This window comes from Zootoca vivipara, chromosome 4 (assembly GCF_965207765.1).
Source record: "Zootoca vivipara chromosome 4, rZooViv2.hap1.1, whole genome shotgun sequence".
NCBI classification, from domain to species: Eukaryota; Metazoa; Chordata; class Lepidosauria; order Squamata; family Lacertidae; genus Zootoca; species Zootoca vivipara.
The window spans coordinates 66,081,745-66,104,315 of NC_142587.1; the positions used below are offsets into that span (position 1 = coordinate 66,081,745).

At 41.0% G+C, this 22,571-nt stretch overlaps 1 long non-coding RNA gene across 1 annotated transcript in view; it reads right to left on the reverse strand.

Moving 5' to 3' along the window:
- Positions 1–2,640: 2,640 nt before the first annotated feature.
- Positions 2,641–22,571, reverse strand: part of LOC148685976 (uncharacterized) — a 113,303-nt gene continuing 93,372 nt past the window's right edge. Inside the window, exons 3-4 of the long non-coding RNA XR_015949855.1 lie at positions 3,128–3,192; positions 2,641–2,675 (exon numbers count right to left, since the gene is read on the reverse strand). This is a non-coding gene — a long non-coding RNA (uncharacterized LOC148685976). The remainder of the gene's footprint in view (positions 2,676–3,127; positions 3,193–22,571) is intronic.

Below are 22,571 nucleotides of genomic sequence, written 5' to 3' on the forward strand. Positions count from 1 at the left end.
TGGGCAACTTTGTATAGAAAGGTGTGATATGAATGAACTAAAATAAAATACATAAAAGAAGCATTTTAGATCTCAGCTATGGCACTGTGGTCTAAACCACAGAGCCTAGGGCTTGCTGATCAGAAGGTTGGCGGTTCAAATCCCCATGACAGGGAGAGCTCCCGTTGCTCAGTCCCAGCTCCTGCCCACCTAGCAGTTTGAAAGCATGTCAAAGTGCAAGTGGATCAGGCATCCCCAAACTTCGGCCTTCCAGATGTTTTGGACTACAATTCCCATCTTCCCCAACCACTGGTCCTGTTAGCTAGGGATCATGGGAGTTGTAGGCCATAACATCTGGAGGGCCGCAGTTTGGGGATGCCTGAAGTAGATAAATAGGTACCGCTCCGGCGGGAAGGTAAACGGCATTTCTGTGCACTGCTCTGGTTCACCAGAAGCGGCTTAGTCATGCTGGCCACATGACCTGGAAAAACTGTCTGCAGACAAACACCGGCTCCCTCGGCCTATAGAGTGAAATGAGTGCCGCAACCCCAGAGTCGTCCATGACTGGACCTGTACCTTTACCTTTTATCCCTAAGGGGATTTGTGGCTGAACATTGGCAACCAGGTAACAAAGTCACTGCAAACATTTGAGCACACTATACATTTGACCAGAGTATTAAAAAGATAAAAAGCATGAATTTGTATTCAATTGTATCAATATGTATTTGTAGAATATATTCAGACTGCCTCAATTTCAGGAGTGATTCTTTTGCCTATCCAACAGAAGGGATGGTTGATTATTTCACTGATCACTTACTTAAAGAACAGCAAATTTAAATGAGTGATAATTACATATAAGTATATTTTAAAAGAGACAGAGATTTATGCATAAGCAGAATTTTTCATGCATACCTTTGCATAATGTTATGTCAATTACTTGCTCACACAGGCCTAGACAATCAAAATTACATTTTCAAATAGAAAGTGCTCTGAAGGAGAATGGGGCTTGGAAGATTTTTGGCTGCCAAGCTATCATCTTTACTCACTTTTCATCTGGAGGCTGAAATTATAGTACATTTATAACCTAGAGATGGCCCATGCCTATATGCAGCTTTATAACAGCATTTTTGAGGAAACAGAGAACTGTAAAAGCTACTGGGATGAGATTGCTGAACATTTGGGAAATGATCAATTCAGACTGTTTGCATTTCAGGTAAGCACTTTGAAGTGTACAATTCCAGAGACACTGGAGATCTCTTGCATAAGTTAAAACTGCCAATATTTCGATAGGAATGGAATCAAGCTGTACGGAATAATTTGCTTTGTGTTTCTGTAATATTTCAAGTGAACAGGGAGGCAGCTATAGTTGCTGGAGACACACAACTATTCAATGCAAATGAGAGCTGCAAGAGGATCTCTTCAATATGAGTGACTATCAAACAGGGCAATGGGCTCAGTGTCAAGTAAGCACAAATTGATGCATTTTGGAACACAAGTGCAATATTCCTGGTGGCAGTCATCCAAGAATTACCTAAATGACCAGGGAGATGGTATATCTTCCCTAAGAAGCTGTAGACCTTTTCTTTCTTTCTTTCTTTCTTTCTTTCTTTCTTTCTTTCTTTCTTTCTTTCTTTCTTTCGTTTTGGGGTAAAAGAAGAGTAAGGAGCTGGGAGAAAGACGTTATAGCAATTTACAGTATTATGAATTTATACTTCCTTCTCACATATTTCTTCCTGCAATGTGGAGTTATTATTAGGTTATGTCTACTCTGCCTATCAAGGGTGCTGTGGTGCTGTGGGTTAAACCACAGAGCCTAGGGCTTGCCGATCAGAAGGTCAGCGGTTCGAATCCCTGCGACGGAGTGAGCTCCTGTTGCTCGGTCCCTGCTTTTGCCAACCTAGCAGTTTGAAAGCACAAAGTGCAAGTAGATAAATAGGTACCGCTCCAGCGGGAAGGTAAACGGCATCTCCGTGTGCTGCTCTGATTCGCCAGAAGCAGCTTAGTCAAGCTGGCCACATGACCCAGAAGCTGTATGCCGGCACTCTCAGCCAGTAAAACAAGATGAGCGCCGCAACCCCAGAGTCATCTGTGACTGGACCTAGCAGTCTGGGGTCCCTTTTCCTTTTCCTTTACTCTGCCTATCACTGTCCTTCAGATGCAGGACATTTTCTGTCTCAGGAGAAACAACCACAGATGTAGTTTGTACTCCACAGCACCCCAAATCCATTTTCTGACTCTAGTATTAATTAATACAGCAGCAAATTTGTTGCTGGCTGTCTTAAGAGCCTCTGGGGGTGAAGTCAAACTGCTGCATTAGCAACACAGAAGTGACTTCCCCAGGGTGCAGGCTTGGGCAGTGTGTATGGAAGTCTTGGGCTGCCCAGAATACAAAGTCCCCCTCTTGGCCTTTCTGATGTGGTCCAACGGAAACAAGAGCACTCAACCCTATTTTTGCTGAACAATAGGACACCACATTCCTGATATAACCATACTCCAACCTCCCATTACCAGTTTGTCCCATAGAGAGGGCAAAGGATTGGGCAATTGGTTAAAAGTGAAACTAGAACATGAATCTATATTTATATCCAGTTCTTCCAAATACAGTATCTTGGTATATGCTTACTTCAAACTACATCTGACACTGTTCAAGGGTACTTACTCCCAGCTAAGCAACTTGATTTATTAACCCTGCATTTCTGTCCATGGTCAAAAAAACAGTTTGTGTGGTTAAAAATCAATGAAACATTAAAACGTACTGTAAATAGCAAACAAACCATTGCAAAAAACAGTTTGAGACTGCAGTATCTAAAAATAATGCAACTATTCTGTACCTAAAGCTACCTTTGGTGATGGTCGAGCTCATTCTAGTTTGATAAAACCAAAGAACTTGCTAGAACACTGACTTCTCAGTTAGAACTGATTCTGAATTGACAATCTGTCCCACCAAAAAAGAAGCTAGCATCACCCATGTTTAAAGTTACCTGCACAATACCAGTGTTATTTTTCTAGAAAAAGAGGTGCCAGAACTCACCATGAATACCTCCCTTGTTCTCATAATGGCAATGGCACCCACCTAAGAAATGTTGGAACTGAGTTCCATCTGAAAAGAAGCCCTACACGTTACACTCCTATGACCAACATTAATTACCTTGAGATGGTTCTGTACTTGCAACTATTCATGGAGATTAGAAACCTCACTACATTCCTCAGCACCTATTGAAAGGGGGCAGATACATCAGTGTAAATGGGCCCTCTTTATATATTTTTACAAACACTTTTAAGAGATTCCTTTGTTTTGCCTACAAAGTGAAATTGGAAGCACATAAAATAATATGCTTTTATGCAATGTCTTAAAAATAGAAAACATATAAAATAGCTTTATAGCTTTATGCAAGTCAAGGGAATTTTTTTTTAAGATAAATTTTTATTCATTTTTTTCCATAAAGATATTAACAATCATTCATATTACAAATAATTCAACCTAAATGACTTCCTTCCAACCCATAAGTGGTAACTTCTGTCGATCCTACTTCGTATTTTCTATTTACAACCAACTCATCATACTGTAGAGGTTACGTTACTACCCCTAACGCTCTCATGCCCAAATAATTTCCTTTAGCATATTCTATAAATTTACTCCATTCAGCTTGGAACTTCACATCATCCGAATCACGTACTCTGTGTGTTAATTTGGCTAATTCCATAAATTCTAGAACCTTCGATTGCCACTCAACTATAGATGGTATATCATTTGTTTTCCATTTCTGGGCAATAAGAATCCTGGCAGCCACTGTGGCGTACATAAAGAATCTTATATCTGATTTTGGGATTTCCTTGTCGACTAAACCCAGCAGAAAAGCCTCAGGCTTCTTCGGAAAGGTAAGTTTCAAGATTTTTTTAAGTTCGTTATAAACCAGATCCCAAAATTGTTTTATCCTATCACACCCCCACCACATGTGAAAAAATTCCCCCACCGATGTTCTGCATTTCCAGCACCATTTGTTCTGGTTCCTGTACATCTTAGATAATTTTGCTGGCGCAAGTCAAGGGAATTGAGGCAAGGTGCCGCAAAACCCTAAAAGGGACCATCCTCTTCTGCTGTGATTTGACTCCAACCCCACTCCCACATTTATGGAAACAGACCTTTTGATATTAGTCTAGTCGCTTAATTCCTCTGCAGATGCTCATTTGGAATAGAGCTAGAGATGTAAAAAGCTAAAAAAAAGGTAAAGGACCCCTGGTTAACTCCAGTCAAAGGCGACTATGGGGTGAAGCGCTCATCTCACTTTTCTGGCTGAGGGAGCCAATGTTTGTCCACAGACAGCTTTCTGGGTCATGTGGTCAGCATGACTAAACCGCTTCTGGTGCAACAGAACACCATGTTTAGTGCCAGAGCGCACAGAAATGCCGTTTATCTTCCCGCCACAGTGGTACCTATTTATCTACTTGCACTGGTATGCTTTAAAACTGCTAGGTTGGCAGAAGCTGAGACAAAGCAATGGGAGCACACCCCATCATGCAGATGTGAACTGCTGACCCTCTGATTGGCAAGCTCAAGAGGCTCAGTGGTTTGGACTACAGCGCCACCCACCACTCACTCCCTTAGATAGATCCCTTTTAGATAGATGTACAGGGTGGGTGGAAGGAGTGGCCTTATATCATCACACATACAAGGTATCAACTCCAGAGGGCCCACAGAGCTTTGATGACATCAGCACCAAGAGCAAGTAATGAAGCAAACTGGATTTGGACTGTGTACTTTCAAAAGGATGGTTCAAAAAAATCATCACATGCAGGCTTGTCAAGAAGAAAGCCACATTGGTCAAAAGTACTAGGAATAACTTCTGAGAAGACATGTCTAGGATTATCTTGCATGTTTGATAACCACAGAATGATATTAGGCTATCCAATGGGGTCCTCCCCCCTAATTTTCAATTTAAGTTCATGCGGTAGTCTGTTTTTATAAGGTAGAAACTTTAGGAGCAATCAAGTGAAGCAAACTCATAAAATAATACTACCTGGAGACAAACTGAAATAGCAGAGAAACCTTAGGAAGATTTTTGTGCAACTGTTTAATCTTATAACAGCTGCTTCCTAAAGTACTCATTTGAGTTAATGATAACAATGTACTCTTGTGCTTTCAAAAACAAAAATCCAAAGCCTTCTGGAGCAACTTCATTCTTTGCCATAATCAAGCAGCACCTACTAGAACCATTATATTTAACTATCTGAAAGTCATTACAGTCAATACATAATTTTCCTTTCAAAAAAAATGTTCCTTTTTATCTACCATATGTAAAGTACTGTACAAAGTTTTCAGGTGAATGTTTGAGTCAAAGCATCTATCTCATTCTCAATCCAAGAAGTCAATAGCTGCAGAAAAAAAGCAACAGATCTTTAACTGAAGTTCATCCTGACTGGGGTGGAATTTTGCCTTCGCATTATGTTGCTGCTGCAAGAATTGCACTGGCTACCAATTAGCTGCCCAGCTAGGTTCAAGATGCTCGTATTGGTATATAAAGCCCTATACAGTTTGGAACCAGGACAGCTTAAAAAAAGTCTCATCAGCTACATTCACAACAGATCAGTACCTTCTGTAGGAGAGGGCCTCCTGCAGGTCCCATCCTATCAGGAGGCTCATTCTGCATGATTTCAGGATCAGACCTTCACTGCGGCAGCACCTACTCTTTGAAACTTTCTCTACTACATATCAGAGAGGCGCCTCCTCTGCTGTTAAAGAATGAAATTTATATATTAGTTATATTGTTACATATTTTTGTTATGGAAAATGTTGTGGTGTATGTTGAGCAGTGCTTTTTTCCAGGGGATACTCACGGGCACACAGTAATGGCACCTCTTTCTGTTGTTAAAAAGTGTGGAACTTACTGTGACAACTTCAGGGCGAGTATTGGCAACTATTTCACTAGCAAAAAAGCACTGTTCTTGAGGTTCCATTTTCTCTTGTTAAATGGCATGCCACTTTAATTTTGTCATGTCCACAATATTGTATTTCTAATAAAGATGTTGCAAACTGGATGCCATGTTAAAAAATGAAGAAATCTGAAGCAAATCTCCAAGTGCAGTTGTAATATTTGGAAAAAAGAGAGACTCATCTGAGTTGCTTTTGAATTTTGGGGGTGCTAATAAATCATAAGATTGAGTTCCTGTATAAAAACCCACACCATTCACACGCACTTGCCCAGAGTATTATCTCTTTCTTAGGTGACTAGCAAGCAAGCATGTGGCTAAAAGGACAGCTCGTCTGGCTCCAAAAGAGAATGTAAGGAGAAACACTTTTTACCAATTCATTGAAGTGGGATTCTTGTTGCTTATCTATGGTGAAAGAGCTATTGATGTACATAGCATTTAGCAGATTAACAGAAGGAAAAGACAGACCCACAAGGAGATTACAGTCTACATTACCAGAAACAAGAAGTGGCAGAGCAGCATCCCATGTACGTATTTATGCAATGAACACACGTCTGCCGAGACACTTCATGTTCTGTTTTGACCTTCTTGCAGAACACCTTCAGAAGGTCTTGTAGAGGAAAGAGATGCAATTTTCACACTTCTAGCTGAGATGAGCCGCTGATAGTCAAAGGAGATAATACAGAGCTTGATGGACAAATAATTTGATGTGGCATAAGGCAGCTTCCAAAGCTTGTAAGTGATGCAGAAGAATGCTAGTCTTCTCCCCAACTTAGAAATTTCCCAACAAACTGCTGGCAAATAAAAGGAGTCAAGGACTGATATTTCCACTCCTTCCAACAATTGAAGAATCCTAATGCCTTATACAAGACAAGCTTGGTTTTGCTTCCTAATGACATTTGTGCAAGACAGCTATGATTCCCCCCCCCCCGAATCACTATTATTACAATACTTTCCAATATCTTTCCTCAACACCCAAGTTTTTTGTTTATTTGGAAGCATGCTTGTTGCACAGAAGAGCCAAATCAAGCTTAATTGTGCAAACTAAATTTGCTCATATGTATGACACAATCATACCTACAAAATAATGTCAGTCCAGAAGCAGCTTTTGTTTTTCAAACTGTGATGCAATAAGCACTCTTAAAGGAGTAATTCTGATAGCTTATCAGTGCTGAAGAAATAACTGTGACAATTGGAGGGAATATTCAGAACTCTTTAAGCTGAATAGTTCAAGAATTTAGTAACAATAATGAAGAACACAAAATGATAAGCAGATGGCAATATAGATCCAGGATTGGTTTGTTGTATGATTAGTTTGAGCTAAGAATAAAAAATAAATAGAAGGAAAGGTTCTAATTAAGAGATTCAAAGGATACCAGGGATAAACTGGTGTGTGGGAGGCAGAAAGCCTTCTGGATCCCTTTGTGAACTGCCTCCACGGAGGCAATTTGCAGAGGGATCTGGCAGTCACTGTCAGAAGACTTTTTCTCTTCAACTTGTTCATTATCCATTACCTGGTAAATAGCCTGACACCCTTTCTTCCTAGTCTGAATACTAATTTCCTATGTGGCACTATATAAAATGCATCACTGAAGTCCAAAAAAGGCTAAATCTTCAGTGACAGGAAAGAGAGAGAGAAAGAAAGAAAGAAAGAGAGAACTCTGGGGATGCAGTGCAAAATGTTGAATCACAGAGGTGGGGGCATATTTTATAAAACTAGACAATGGACACAAGTCAATATGGTATGATTACTGTATAGGGGAAATAATATACACTTATGATACAATTTCACATAACATGAGAAGGAGAACAATTAGTTAAGAGCAGGCTTGCACAGTTTGTGATCCCCCGAGCCAAATGCCACCTGTCTCTTATATATTAATTTCATGTCAGGTACTTCACAACCATTGTGTTTTTGTGATCCCAGGCAGGCGGCAGAGACAGAGGAAGGCCATAGTTCAGTGGTAGACTAATTACCTTGCATGCATAAGGCCTCTGGTTCAATCCCTTGCAATGCCAGCCTGTCTGAAACGCTGCCAGTCACTGTAACACTGTAGGAGAACCAATGATCTGACTCAGAACAAGGTAGCTTGCTGTCACATTTATTGAGCCTTCAGAGATGTGTTTATCGTTTTGGCTTGGTCTAACTCCCAGATTGTCTGGACTGCCAGAATTGGAAATATTGAACTAATGCATCCACTGCCTAGGTTTAGAGTTCTCTGGATATTCTCCAAGCAAGTTAATTATTAGGTGGCTATATGGCTCACTGAAAAATGGTGATGAAGATTTTTTTATTCATGGACTGATGTAAAATGTGGTGGTAGGTACCGTGATCCTTTCCACAAAAGATTGATTGTTGTGACCAGTGCCAATTCATAGATCATTAACTGTGGGGAAGATAATTAGCAAATATTCTGTATCACAGCAAATAGATGACTAAGGTGATTAATTTTATAGACGAAACTGTGGTGCTGAAAGTGCAGATTCATTTTTGTTGCCTTCGTTGGTCCATACCTGTTTCTAGAGATTGGAAAACTCTACCTAGTTTGATATGGAGTTGTGCTTGACTAATACAAGTCCTCCCTCCCCAAAGAAATAACAATATAAATAGTGGAGAGCTCATGCTTTCCCTCAGCTCTAAAATCTGGAAATCCCATTGTACTTCCAGTGACATCATTGTGAACAGAGTGTGCCTGGATAAGCCCTCCATGAGCCCTCCAGTTATCCTTCATCCCTTGTCCACCTGCAGGCTCTTGAATCCTCTCCTGTCAATCCTCTCTCTTTACCCAAACTCATATGACAGTTGTGGAGGTGGCAGTGACTGGCAGGCCTCACAGTGATGCCTCTGCTTGGCCTTAGTCATGGGTTGCTGTCATGTAAGTGTTCCCAAGCATTAGAGACTTATCGGTTTAGAATGCCTGACAAGATGTCCCACCTGATGACTCTGGTTGATGTTCCCCAGAGTACCTTGTTGATTTTGGCCTAATCAGAACCTTAATGACAAATCTGGAATGAGAGGAACTTTCTAATATTTTTGGAGTAGAAAAAGACCCTTCACCTGTGAGGGAAAGTTATAGTGCAAATAAAGGCCAAAATTTCATTAGCTAATTTTCTTTGAGGATCTGCTTTGCCCCAATGAGGAAATTGGTTAGTGACACTGCCCTGGTTCACCAAGAAGGCATCATGAAGGCTTGTTGAGGGGTGCTGCCAATAAGGATTACATTGTGACACAGGCTGGCAGAACACCTGTCATCCAAAGGAGGCCTCTGGGAGCTCACCCAAGCTCCATGTTACTTCCCAGCCCACACTACATGCCTGAACATTTGTGGCAACTGAAAGCCAATTTACTTATCCAAATTAAGAATACCAGAGCACTGCATAGAGAGCAGTATGGAAAAGCAAAAAATGTGCCTCAAGATCAAGGGACACACACACACAAAAAGCCAAGCTTTGTAATATTTCATTTTAAATATTTTAAATACCCAAAAGCCATAATAGTTTTTTTTCTTGTAGTGCAATCACTCTTCTTCATACTCAAATGTATTATGACTTAAGACTGGATGATACTTGATTTAAAAAGTTAACTGCAATGTGTTCCACTTGTCAGACCATTGATTCAAAAAGGGCTCCTTGATTTTCCTGCTCTGTACTTTTGTGTGTGTACTTTATGCTACTTCCACTTAATTAATGAACAAACCAACTCAACCTCAGAGTGGGGTATGCTTTGATTTTTGTTCCTGTTTCCTCTCAGGCTCAACAATGCCCAGCAGGCTGCAGTCAATTCAACAGGGGAGCTGATCCATCACTGTTCAAGAAATAATGGACATTGACTGATGAGCAGGAGATAAATCATCGGAGGGTTGTCTATTTGGACAACCCTGAGTGACACTGACAGAACCCTGCATGAAAACTAATTTTATAGTGGCGTGTACACTATTGCCTTTTGGAGAGAGCTTAGCATTGCCTGAAAAGCTTGGTCCTCATTGTATCCTTCAGCAAAGGTGTCCACTTTACAATGGGATCTGCCAAATAATTCCCAGTGCAAAGAGAAGAGCAATCATATCGTGGGATTTAGTCTTTCTTTCTTTCTTTCTTTCTTGCTTGCTTGCTTGCTTGCTTGACCACTTCTTAGGCAAAAATGCCTCTCAAAGCAGTTTACAACTGTATAAAATACTAAATCATATAATCCATAAAAAAACAAACATAAAAGTTTCAGAGAACTGTTAAAATAGCATTAAAAGTCAAGCTCAGGAACAGGTGTATTGCCCTACTGTAAGTGAAATACCACCAATTTTAGTTGCTTTTTAAAAGGGTTTTTGAGGGCATAAGACTAAATGAATTGGGATCCAAATACCTGACAGAGTGCCTTTCCCTATACTAGCCTGCATGTCCTAAGACTGACCTTATTGACGTTCTATTGCTGGGACTTGTACATCATGTGGGAAAAGAATCTGGCAAAAGGCCATTAGTAAGGTAGCAAAGCAGGCTTTCCTTGAGATGGAGTTCTGAAGTTTGAGCACAGCTATTAAAAAGGTCTTGTCCTTGGTCCTAACCAGATGCATTTCAGATAGCAAGTTGACCAATCCTTTCTTTCAAACAATTGGAGAAACTCTTTATTTACTTTCTTTATTTACTTTATTTCCACCTAAACATTAGGAAGAACTTCCTGACAGTAAGAGCTGTTCGACAGTGGAATTTGCTACCAAGGAGTGTGGTGGAGTCTCCTTCTTTGGAGGTCTTTAAGCAGAGGCTTGACAGGCATATGTCAAGAATGCTTTGATGGTGTTTCCTGCTCGGCAGGGGGTTGGACTGGATGGCCCTCGTGGTCTTTTCCAACTCTATGATTCTATACTAATAGGTAGAATAACTCAATGGTGTTTTCATGTTCAGAAACAGAGCACATTTTGTACCAGATGCTGAGAACAAAAACAGTGGTCTTCTTGTGAGTTCCTGAATAACATCTTGCTGTAGAAGCTGAGTTGCAGTCAGTTGAAATCAGAGGGGCATGGTAGTGGCTTTCAGCTGCTCTCCTTTCACCTTTGTTGCTGCTGCTTGTAGAGGAGTAGAGATGAAGCATAAGTGAAGTCGGTGCAGTGCAAATGCACTGGCGGATCCAATCCTGTGCTCATGCCAGTCCATTTATACCATGGTGAACTTGCCACTGCTCACTTCACCCTCTCTACCTCCCGGAAAGCAGCAGTAACACAGGCAATGCAAAGAAAGGTGTGTGTATCATCGCCCCACTCTCTCACCCACTGCTGGCTGCAATGCTATACCCAAATACCCGAGTGTAAGCCCCACTGAATTGTTAATGCTGGACTAGATGGACCTTACTCTGATCCTCAAGACTGTTCATTTGACATAGGCATAGATGTTAAAGTAAACTGTCATATTGATTTTGTCCTTTGAGACAACGGGACTTTCCTTAAGTAACATGAATTTAGGATTTTACTACATTTTGTTGATTCAAGACATCTGACTGAAGCAGTTTAATAGCACAATCCCATGCATGCCTACCCAGTAGTAAGTCCCAATGACTTCAGTGGGGCTTTCTTCAGCATTACGTGTGCATAGGATTGCAGTCCGTTAAATGTAGCTGCAGATAACTAAAGCAAAAATAACAGATAGAAAGTAGGGGCAGTAACTTCACCTACTGAAGGATTTAATACCCATTTTTGTTGCCAGGCAGTTCTCTATTGATTTTAGTTCATCAAGTATGGTGGGCAGTTCCAACCTCTTCCATTGTGAAAGGCCAGTAGACAATTAATATAACACACTAAACATAATTGGGAAGGCTAGAGAGACAGACAGACAGAGAGAGAACTTGATTGTAGAATCAATGAAAATTAATTAAATACAAAGCAATATGCTCATCTTATCTAGTCTCCATTTTTTTAAAAGGATTGCAACCATTTCTGCAGTCCTTAGTCAACCCACCAGCAATCCATTGAGTATTAATCTGCAAAAGTAACTTGGCTGGGTAGCAAAAATGCTTTGAACCAACCACTTCATGCTTAATAAGCAATGGAAACTATCAGGCACACTACCCATTAGGTAGAAAACAGACTACATGTTGATGTGTTCTCATGTGTTGTGTATCTTCTTAAATATGAGTTTTCTTTATATAAAGTATCAGTTATTATTATAATCATAGAATTGTAGAGTTGGAAGGGATCCTGCAGATCATCTTGTCCAAACCCCTGCAATGCAGGAATATGCAGCTGTCCCTACAAGGATCAAACCTGCAACCTTGGTACTATCAGCACCATGCTCTAACCCACTGAGCTATCCATGATTGTTATTTATTAAATTTGTAATGTAAACTGCTCTTCACCCAAAGATCACAGGGTGGTTCAGAGCATAAAAATACAAAATGAGAATATGAAATACATAATAAAGCAAAAGCAAAAACAAAAACAAACCAGTAACGCCATCCCACAAACACATTTTAAAAGCCATTAAGGGAAAACAAGAGTGGATCTGTGCCAGATGCCAAATGGGTGGGCCCCCTCCACCCTCCCTCAACTGGCTGGTAGTAAGAAAGCAAAAGGCAAGACTTGAGAGGGTTGGGTGATATGAGCTAGAATCTAGAAGAGAAGTGGCAGATTGGAGAGAGAGAGATTTCTGTAGCCTTTGGGGTGTTAATGATATGAACCCCTCCATTACAAGCTCAAGTTGTATATATGTGTAAATAAACCGTATCCTAAAGAAACCACAATTTTGTCTGTCCCATATTCCAAAGGGGACATGAACCTTGGGTAAGCGCCTGGAACCCCTGGAATCTTGCACACCTTGGAGTTTGGGGTGGCGTATACTACAACAATATATTCGTCCCCTCTCTCTTCCTCTCTCTAAAAAAATATTTTTTACTTCTCAAGTGCAGAACACTAATTTAGAGTTGCTTGTGACATTATGAAGTCTAAATCACACTTCCTTGCCTAACTCTGTCTATAGCCTTGGGATTTACAGATAAGAAAGTAATTGAAGCAGAGTGGGTGGGGACTGACTTTTACTTTATTAGAAGAAAGGTTGATTTTAGCTCTCTCTACTAAGGGTTTGGGTTGCTTGTGTGTTATTGTTGATTAGATTTTATTTTATTTTTTTTATAAAAATTCTGGTGATTTTTTAAGGATAGTTTTGATTTATATGTTGTAATCTGCATTGAGGTTTTTTCCCTTTGAAAAATATAATACAAATTACTATTTTAAAAGTATTATCATTTATTATGTCATCTATATACTGTTTAATCACTGAAGTTTCTAACTGGTGAACAGCAAAACTACAAACAATATAATAAACAATATATAAATAAACGGAACATAGGAGTCAGACTGCTTTTAGGGTCTTTTATTTTTTACTGGAGATGGGATTTCCATTTCCCCATCCTTTCTTCTGCTTCTTCTGTGAATACAGACTCAGAATTGAACTTAGTGTTTTATATATATATATATATATATATATATATATATATATATATATATATATATATATATAGAATGTTTTGAGGTGGAGAGTGCAACTGAAGTGTTACAGCCATGATTTCTATTTAGCTGATTTCTTTTTTTAAGGTCTCATTAAAAAGTGTTGCCTTTTCATTACTGTTTGACCTAAAGAATTACACTTGGTGATTTGCAATTTCCAGATTCTCAAAGCTTACAAATCTCATCCAGCTTTGTAAAAAATGACTGACCAGTAATGGATGGTGCCCATAAAGTGGTAGGGTGCAAGACTTGCTGGATCTGGCCAGTGGCCCATCTAGTCCAACATCCTGTTCTCACAGTGACCAACCAGATGCCTATAGGAAGCCCACAAGACACAGAGACCAATAGCAGGCCAAGCCAGAGCCAATGACAGACAGAGTCAATCAATTCTAGTTTCCTCCTCCTCTCTGTTGAGTTCTAGAAGAACAACACGAAGACTAAGGAGGAAGCTAATAGGTAGATCTACTTCCTAGTTGTAAATAAGAAGTTAGGAAGATGGAAATTGGCTAGGGGTCGACTGAGGTTGTTGGGCAGTGTCCCATTTTGCTTAAGGAACAAGTCTCCACTGTGACCAGAGCTTTCCCCCCCCCCCAGCTGGATTTCACTGGAGTTCAGCTCCGACACCTCTTAGGTGGGCGCCATTGCCATTCTAAGAGAACAAGGGAGAAGTTCGTGGTGAGCTCTGGCACCTCTTTTTCTAAAAAAAATAGCACTGATTGTGACTGACACTATAACATTTCTGCAGCCTCAGGAAGTCCTAAACTTCACGAGGGGCATTCCAAAGGGAGAGCTTTTTGGAAAATGGTGTTTGAAATTAGATCTCATACATCTGAATCAAACATACTCACTACTGTACAACAGTGATATGGTGATTACAGTGTCTGTTGTTGCTGGTCAAGTTTGCTAGCGGAAGCACCATGGAAATGGTTTATGTAGATCTCCTGGAAATAATGACTGACTGGGTTCCATTAAGTAGTTGAGCTAACAAGAGCCAAGGACTACTGCAAGCACAACAGGACTTTCTTCCCCTCCTCACACTTATGCCCCACCACAGTCCCCAAAGTGAGCTCTGGGGGATCAAGAGAACTCTCAAAACATCACACAGGGAGAGGGTAGTAGGAGAGATTCTTCTGCCAGGCAGCTGTAAATGCTTGTGCTGACTGATTGCTTGAGGTAACACAACAAGGAACTCCTCCCCTGATTTCTGACATTCAAGGGATAGAATGCATACCTATTTTGAATATTTTCTATGTCAATCTGCCTCGCAGTGCAGGATGTTTCTCAAATCAGTGAAAACCTTTGGGCTAGCTAAGCAGTCAATTTCCCTGCCAATGCAGAGAAAAATCAAGTTAAAAATAGATTGGAGAGGAATACAGCCTCACAAGAACAGGTGTATTGTCTAACATATTGGATCTCAAACCACTGAAAAGCTATATACCCATTTGCAAAGCTAATCTAGCATGTGTTCCTGCTCCACAAACCCACTCAAGTTCATGCAGTTGCCCTTCCTGCAATGTCAGCTGATGGATAACCAAACAGGTGCTCCGGAATACCATCCCGTCAATGTTGTTGCCACCCCCAGGTTTACCTTTTTATTTTCAGGCTGGATTAAGCAGCTGCTACCATCTCCTCTGTCCCACAGAGTTTGGAAGAGGCAAGGGGAGATGCAGGCAACAAAACAAAGTGGTTAATGAACCATGCCATATTTGCCGGGACTTTCAAGCAGTGCTTCCCGTAGGCATCTGGTTCGCCACTGTGGGAACAGAGTTGTGGGAGTGGATGACTATTTGGCCTGATCCAGCCCACTTCTGCTTATGCAGTGAAGTTTGCAGTTTCTGAAGTTAAACCCCAGGAACTTGCTGCCTGAATGGCCACAAATGTATTGCAGAAGAAAGAATATGGAGTTGTATGCAGTATAGAGCTAAGGCTAAAATCCCATCAGTGCAAGAATTTTCCTTCTCCCCATCTCCTCCCCAACAGTCCCCTCTAAATCTGTTCTGGGAATTCCCCTCAACTCTCCAGAGCAGAAGTGGGGATGCCTCAGGGCGCATGTGGGGAAAGTCCCTTTGCGCTCATGGAAATCCTTCAGCCAGCTTCCACTCATGCAACAATTTAGTTGCATATGGCTCATGAACTCTATATGGGGATCTCTTACTTGGATGAAATCCCCATACTATCACTATTAATTTAACCTTTCCAGCTCTAATGGGCACAGACTGAACAGCAGAATTACAATCTCTTTCAATTTAGAAACCAAAAGTACAAATCATAGTCAAGTACCTCAAGATGAGTTTTCCAGCTGATGGATCCTATCAGATGAGAGTATGTGAGAGTATGATTTAACACAGAAACACACTGGTAGGCATTCTTTCTCTTTCACTCTTTTCCCATCAATGAGGCTTCTCTCTCCCTTCCTCTATTCTCTTCCTTACCATTCTCATTTCCTTCCCATTGCTCACCAAGAACTTTCCTGGTAGGATGGATTCGTTCAGCACATAGTTAAAACTATGGAATTTGCTCCTGCAGGAGGCAGTGATGGCCACCCAACTTGGATGGGTTTAAGAGAAAGAAGCTCAGACAAATTCATGGAGGAGAGGGCTATCAGTGGCTACCAGGCACAATGGCTGTCTCCACGATCAGAGGCAATACCAGTGGCTGAAAATTGCAGTAGGGGAGGAGCACTCTTGTGCTTAGGTTTTGCTTTTGGGCATCCCATAGGCATTGGGTTGGCTGCTGTGAGAGCAGCATGATGGACTAGACATACCTTTGGTCTGATTCATTATGTTCTTCTTCTGTTCTTATCCTGCTCACAAAGACACCGTCATACACCTCTGCTTAAAAATGTACTGCTTAAAAATGTACTGTTGGGAAGTCATACACTTTATAACTGTCTTTCAAAATGGAAAAAGAGCTTTAAGTTAAAATGGTAACCACAGACTACAATCCTAGTTTCTAGCTGTGTGCTACCCACTGTTCTGGATATACTTTTTATTTTTAAAGTATAGGCACTCTTTTCAGAAAATCAGTCATAGTGGCACAGCATCCATAGATGTTCAGCTATTCTGAAGTGGCCAAGCAGTTCTGACTTTTCTGAGTCTGGACCTTGATTTTATTGACTTTTGGGGTTTTTTCCCCAAAATGTGACCAAAGCAGACCTAATCTTTTATACAACAATACTGAGGTTGAAATGCCTCTGAACAGTGCTTCTCATTTTGAAAATAAACTAAAATAACAAGATAGCTGAAAGGGCGTGTGGAATCTGTGTTGATATATCAATTAGAAAAGATTGCCTGCATATTTGAATTTTGGAGAAGTGACTATCACTGGGTGTTATAAACAGTGATAACAAATGGCAAGGTTGTATTTTTATAGGAGAGAAGACTCTTTTCTTTAAGTCTTAATAAGCTTGGCCTATACCAGCTTTTTCTCATATCAGTCCAAGTGTCACATTTGGGTTGGGAGAAGCTTGTTAGCAGTAATTACCAGCAGTAGGTTCTATTATTTGCCAAAGTAATTTTCACTGCTAAGTACCACCAAAACTGCCTCAAGCCTTTAATTCCCCTCCCTCCCTCTCTCTCCTTCCTCTTGCCTTACTTTGCTTCCTTTTAAGTTCGTGCATTTTCCCATGATACTGCTCTCTGTGGTGCAGGGCAGGGCATAGACAAGGCGCTGGGTATCAATGTGATCTTGAGAGATGGGGTCAGGTCCAGCGAAAGCCTTTCACAAACAGACCCTGAACTCTATTAGAGATGCAAATCCACTCTCTGAGTGAGGATTGTTGAAGTAATATAATGGAGCCCAAGGAATGCCACAGCAGCCGCTTTTCAGCATAGGCCTTTTGTCTGCATCTTAGCAAATTTCTGCAGCCTGTTTAAACCGCAGCTATTGTCCTCGTGGCCTCACCGATTTCTCTCCCTGCCACTAGCTCACAATGGCTTGATATGGACATCTTTGTTACCTCCTTTGTACTGTATATCAGAGTAATGTTTCAGCAGATTGAGGCCTAGCAGGAAGAATTAAACCTGTACTACACAGCGCATGATGAATCGTGGGATTTACATATCATTTTAAAGGGTGTCTTTTCTGAAGGTTGTTTCTGAATAGTGTTGTGTCTCCAAGGATGTGGTCTGAGGGTGGAGTGACAGAAAAGGAAGTGATTTAGATGCTCACTGACAGCTTAATACACAAGGTGCAGGCAAATAGTGGAAATTCACACATCATCTGCTTCTGCACTTTTCACCGAGAAAAGTTTAGGATTTGCATCGGCTAATGCAGGAAGAAAGATGAAACCAGTCTAATTTATGTAGATGGCAGGTTGCGTGAGAGCAGAAGGCATCAGGGCTCAGCACCCTGGTGCCTTTGATCCCACTGCTTTCTACTAAAACGGAAAGTGCTGATTGAGTCAGGTCTTGACATTACACAGGCAACATATTTCCAGGTCTTGACTGCTGTGCAACACATTCCTGAGAGGAACTGCTGTGCTTGGAGAAGCAGCTTCATGAGGCAAAGGCAGCTGCGGAAGCCTACCAGGAATCATTCTAAGAATTCTAGAAAATTCTTTTTTTAAAGGCAAAACAGTCCAAGCCCCTTAAAGCCAATGATATGTCATTATCTGTCAATCTCCAAGAACGAGAAAGAACAGGAAGCAGTTGTGTCTATGTACAAATAGGCAGATTGGCCTTATTTCTTGGCTTCAGGATGGTGGACTTAATCTTCAGATGTTTAAATATACAAACATGAACACCACTAAATCTATTTGTGGTGGATACATGAACTGGCAGTGAAAACTGTCAGCACCAGAGAAAATAAAACAACTTTAGCAGAAGTAAAGTAAGAACACAAGTAATCTCTCTTGTGGTCTGCTTTCCAAAGCCTTCTCAGGTGCCCACACTTCCTGAAATACCCATGACAGCCTTGGCTGAGATTTCCTGTAAGTGTGGGAAGGCAGGGAGGCTGTCTATTGTGCACCTGACAGCTGCTCATTGCTTTTTAAAAAACGAAGTCTTTTTTTAAAAAATTCGAAGGGATTTCCCTTAAAACAAAACCAGCCAATCCCACGCACTTGGCAGTCAGGCTTCCTGGCTTCTTGCACGAAGGGAAGATGTCATGAGAAAACTCCTCCCATGGGACATTTCAAACCAAGAAGCAGAGGCATCTGGGAAGACTGTAGAACTTCAGAGAAAGTTTAACAGGAAGAAAACCACAAGTCATCCTTGATCATCTTCCAACAAAAGAAGCTCAACGCACACCCACCACCATTCTAAAGGAATTCTAAATCACCCTGCAAATGAGGGAAAATATTGGAAGCCTCTTTCAGGGAGAATTTTTTTGAGAAAGCAGGGCACATGTTTTGCCACAGTACTATAGTGGTGCCTTGGTTTGCGAACGCAATCCGTTCCGCGGAGGCGTTCGCTTGCCAAGGCATTCGCTCGCCTAAGGCACGCTTCTGTGCGTGTGCGAAGCGCCGATAGAGTGCTTCTGCGTGCACACACGCTGTGCAGATCGTGTCTGTGCATGTGTGAGCTGTGCAGATCGCGTCTGCGCATCCGACGCCGTGGAACCCGGATGTAAACACTTCCAGGTCCGCGGCGTTCATAAATGGAGGTTTTTGTAAATGGAGGTAGTCGTAAACCGAGGTTCCACTGTACTGCAGTCCTACACATATACTGGTACAAACTGGTAGTAAGCCATATTAAAAACCACTAGATTTAATTATAGGTTGACTTGCACAAGCTTGAAGTATTACTCCTTGCTTCGTTAGTATCCTTCATGTCTAAAGCGGATTCGTCTACCTTTTTTCCTGGGACAAGAAGATTTATTTAGGGGAACATTCATCGCTTAAAGCATGCATGGTCTTGTCAAACTCTCCATTTGACTTTTCTGGCTTCCCAGCAGTTACATGCAAGTCTGGGTCTTTAATTGGGATTTGAGCAGAAACGTGATTTTCTGCTTGAGTAGCTCTTAAAAATTAATATAGGAGGATTATTTTAAAGAGGTCTAAAGGTGTTAAGTCAATACATATAGTTTTACCAAGTTATTCTCAGGATAGAGATCCAGTATCACTAGGTTAGCTCACAAAACAATTTGCCTCACTCCTTCCTGCCCTGGAAAGAGAGAGATTTCCACAAATCTGTATTTTAGAAGCATTTCTTTCTAATTAAGGAAGGCTAAGGTTCTCCAATGTATAACAATTGCCTAGCTAAGCTTGTCAGAGTTGCAGGATCTTTGTGGTTTAGTACAATGCCATGATATATCTAGAATGCTGGTAGAAGAAATAACTGATTGATACCATACATCAGAAGCTACTTTTCAGTACATAGAGAAAATACAAATTAATTGGGGGGGGGAGTCTACATTGCCATCATAAAGAAAATATATATCATTGCATTGAACACAGTATATAGTAAACAATAAAATCACAAAATGATTTTACAATGTGATGATACAAAATACATCACAAATCAATAGGTCAGATTAAGACATCAACACTGCTAGTTCATTCCTTCAAGGAAAGCCTGTGTGAACAGACCTTGATGGAAGGACTGGATTCAGTGGTCAAACAAAGTTACCTATTTCAATCTTTTCTCTCCCCACCCCACCACTACTTTAGGGCAGAATCATATGCACATATGAATCAATTATAACCTGGGGGGGGGGGAATGAATGTTGAAGGCAAAATCTGGTGAAGGTTTAATCTGCATACCTGATAAAGCATGGTAAAAAGGTAAAGGGACCCCTGGCCATTAGGTCCAGTCATGACCAACTCTGGGGTTGCAGCGCTCATCTCATGTTATTGGCCGAGGGAGCCGGCGTATAGCTTCCAGGTCATGTGGCCAGCATGACAAAGCCGCTTCTGGTGAACCAGAGCAGCAAACGGAAACGCCGTTTACCTTTCCGCTGTAGCGGTACCTATTTATCTACTTGCATTTTGACGTGCTTTCGAACTGCTAGGTTGGCAGGAGCTGGGACCGAGCAGCAGGAGCTCACCCCGTCACAGGGATTCGAACCGCCGACCTTCTGATCAGCAAGCCCTAGGCTCTGTGGTTTAACCCACAGCACCACCTGTGTCCTGAAACAAGGTAGAAGTACACAAATAGGCATGTGTGTAGAAGGGGCTTCCCACCCACATCCTGTTAATTCCTTGGTGGAACTAGTTTGATGCATGTTTTTGTACATGAATGCATGTTCACCAACTTCCTTCCTAGTTTAGTATGACTGGGTTGGCTCAAATATAATACTAATCTTGGGGTTCAGGTTTTCCACATCGCCAGTGCTCCACTTGACTAGCTACTTCCTGGTTTGCAGAAAACCATAGTTTACCTTTACATACAATACAATTTACTCTCCAAAATGCAATTGCAAAATAGGTTCAAACCATGCTTGCATGGAAGTCAAGTGCAAACTATAGTTTGCTAAAAGTAACAGCAAACCATTGTTTCCAATAAAGCAAGATGTAACCAAGCAGGGCATATTATGGGAAAACGTTAGGGAAGGATGCATGGGCCTTGTTCCTGTAGCACCAAATCATGGTTTGGTGTTAGATGTGAACTAACTTTCTGTTGATCTGTCCTTCGCTTGCGTTATCTTTGAATACTTGCATGGTGAATTGGCTTTTGAATAGAGGAAGTATCATAGGCTGTAGAAGCTTATGCATTCATCAGCTGCATAAGATAAAATACCCTTTACCATAATAGTCAAATTGGGATGGCCAGGTGAAACTAGGACAGGGATCCTGCTCCTTTAATACTTGCGTACATGAAGGAATTTTTGCAGGCATAAGTTTGTCATACAAACTATAAGTCAGGGCTGGGTGTGACCTTTTGCCCCTCCAGATATTGTTGGATTCCAACTCCCCATCAGTCCCAGCTAGCATGGTCAAAGCTCAGGGGTGATGGAACTGTGGAGTCCCAACACATCTGGCAGACCAAAGGTTCCCCAGGCCTGTTGTATCAGCTCAGATTCGCTCTTCTATCCACGTATTAAAGGCTCAGGACCCCTAGGTTCTTTTACATCTGGCTATCCCATGACAACTCCTTATTGCTTCTTCTTAGTGAGTCTTTGAAAAAGTTAACTTTTTAAAACAGTTAGGAGGTGCTATAGTTTATACAGCCTGTAAACTAATTATTGATTCCCCCCTAAAGACACTGAGCTTATTCCAAAGAAAAGAGATAATCCTCTTAATACATTTTGCTATGCAAAATTCTAGGGAACATTTAGATAAACCAATGTTACAAAATAGTCATGCTCCGAGAATTAATATGTAGTGCAAAGTGGGATTCAGAATAAGCTCCTGGAATAAGTTTTAATAGAAAGCAAGATTCCATAGTAAATATTTTGTTACCTATATAATATCAAATTCTTATCTTATGCTGGGTTGCTCAAATTAAATACACTGGGGTCTGTTTTTTTAAAAAAGCATTGCTTCCTGCTAGATTGCCACCTTCCTGTATGTACTTTTCAAATACAGTTGTACCTTGGTTGTCGAACGCCTTGATACTCAGATGTTTTGGCTCCCGAACACCACAAACACGGAAGTAAGTGTTCTGGTTTGCGAACGTTTTTTGGAAGCTGAATGTCTGCTTTGGTTGTTGGCACTGTTTCCGGAGCCAATCACATAGCTGCCAAGTTATCCCTTTTTTAAAGGGATTTTCCCTTATGCTGAATAGGCTTCCTCGTGAGAAAAGGGAAAACTTGGCAGCTATGGCCCATCAGCCAATCAGAAGCCACACCTTGGTTTGTGAAAGTTTTGGAAGTCAAACAGACTTCCAGAATGGATTCCGTTCGACAACCAAGGTACAACTGTATCTTGCTTAGGAAATGTTTTACTATTCTTTTTTTAAAAAGCAACTATTAAAATAAAGTTTTAACTATTAAAATAAAGGAAATCTCTTTGTTATTTATTGGCTCTACAGTGGTACCTCGGGTTACAGACACTTCAGGTTACAGACACTTCAGGTTACAGACTCCGTTAACCCAGAAATAGTACCTCAGGTTAAGAACTTTGCTTCAGGATGAGAACAGGAATTGCATGGTAGCGGCGCGACAGCAGCAGGAGGCCACATTAGCTAAAGTGGTAGCTCAGGTTAAGAACAGTTTCAGGTTAAGAATGGACCTCCAGAACGAATTAGGTTCTTAACCCGAGGTACCACTGTATTCTATCTTTATACTTAAATAAATTTTTTG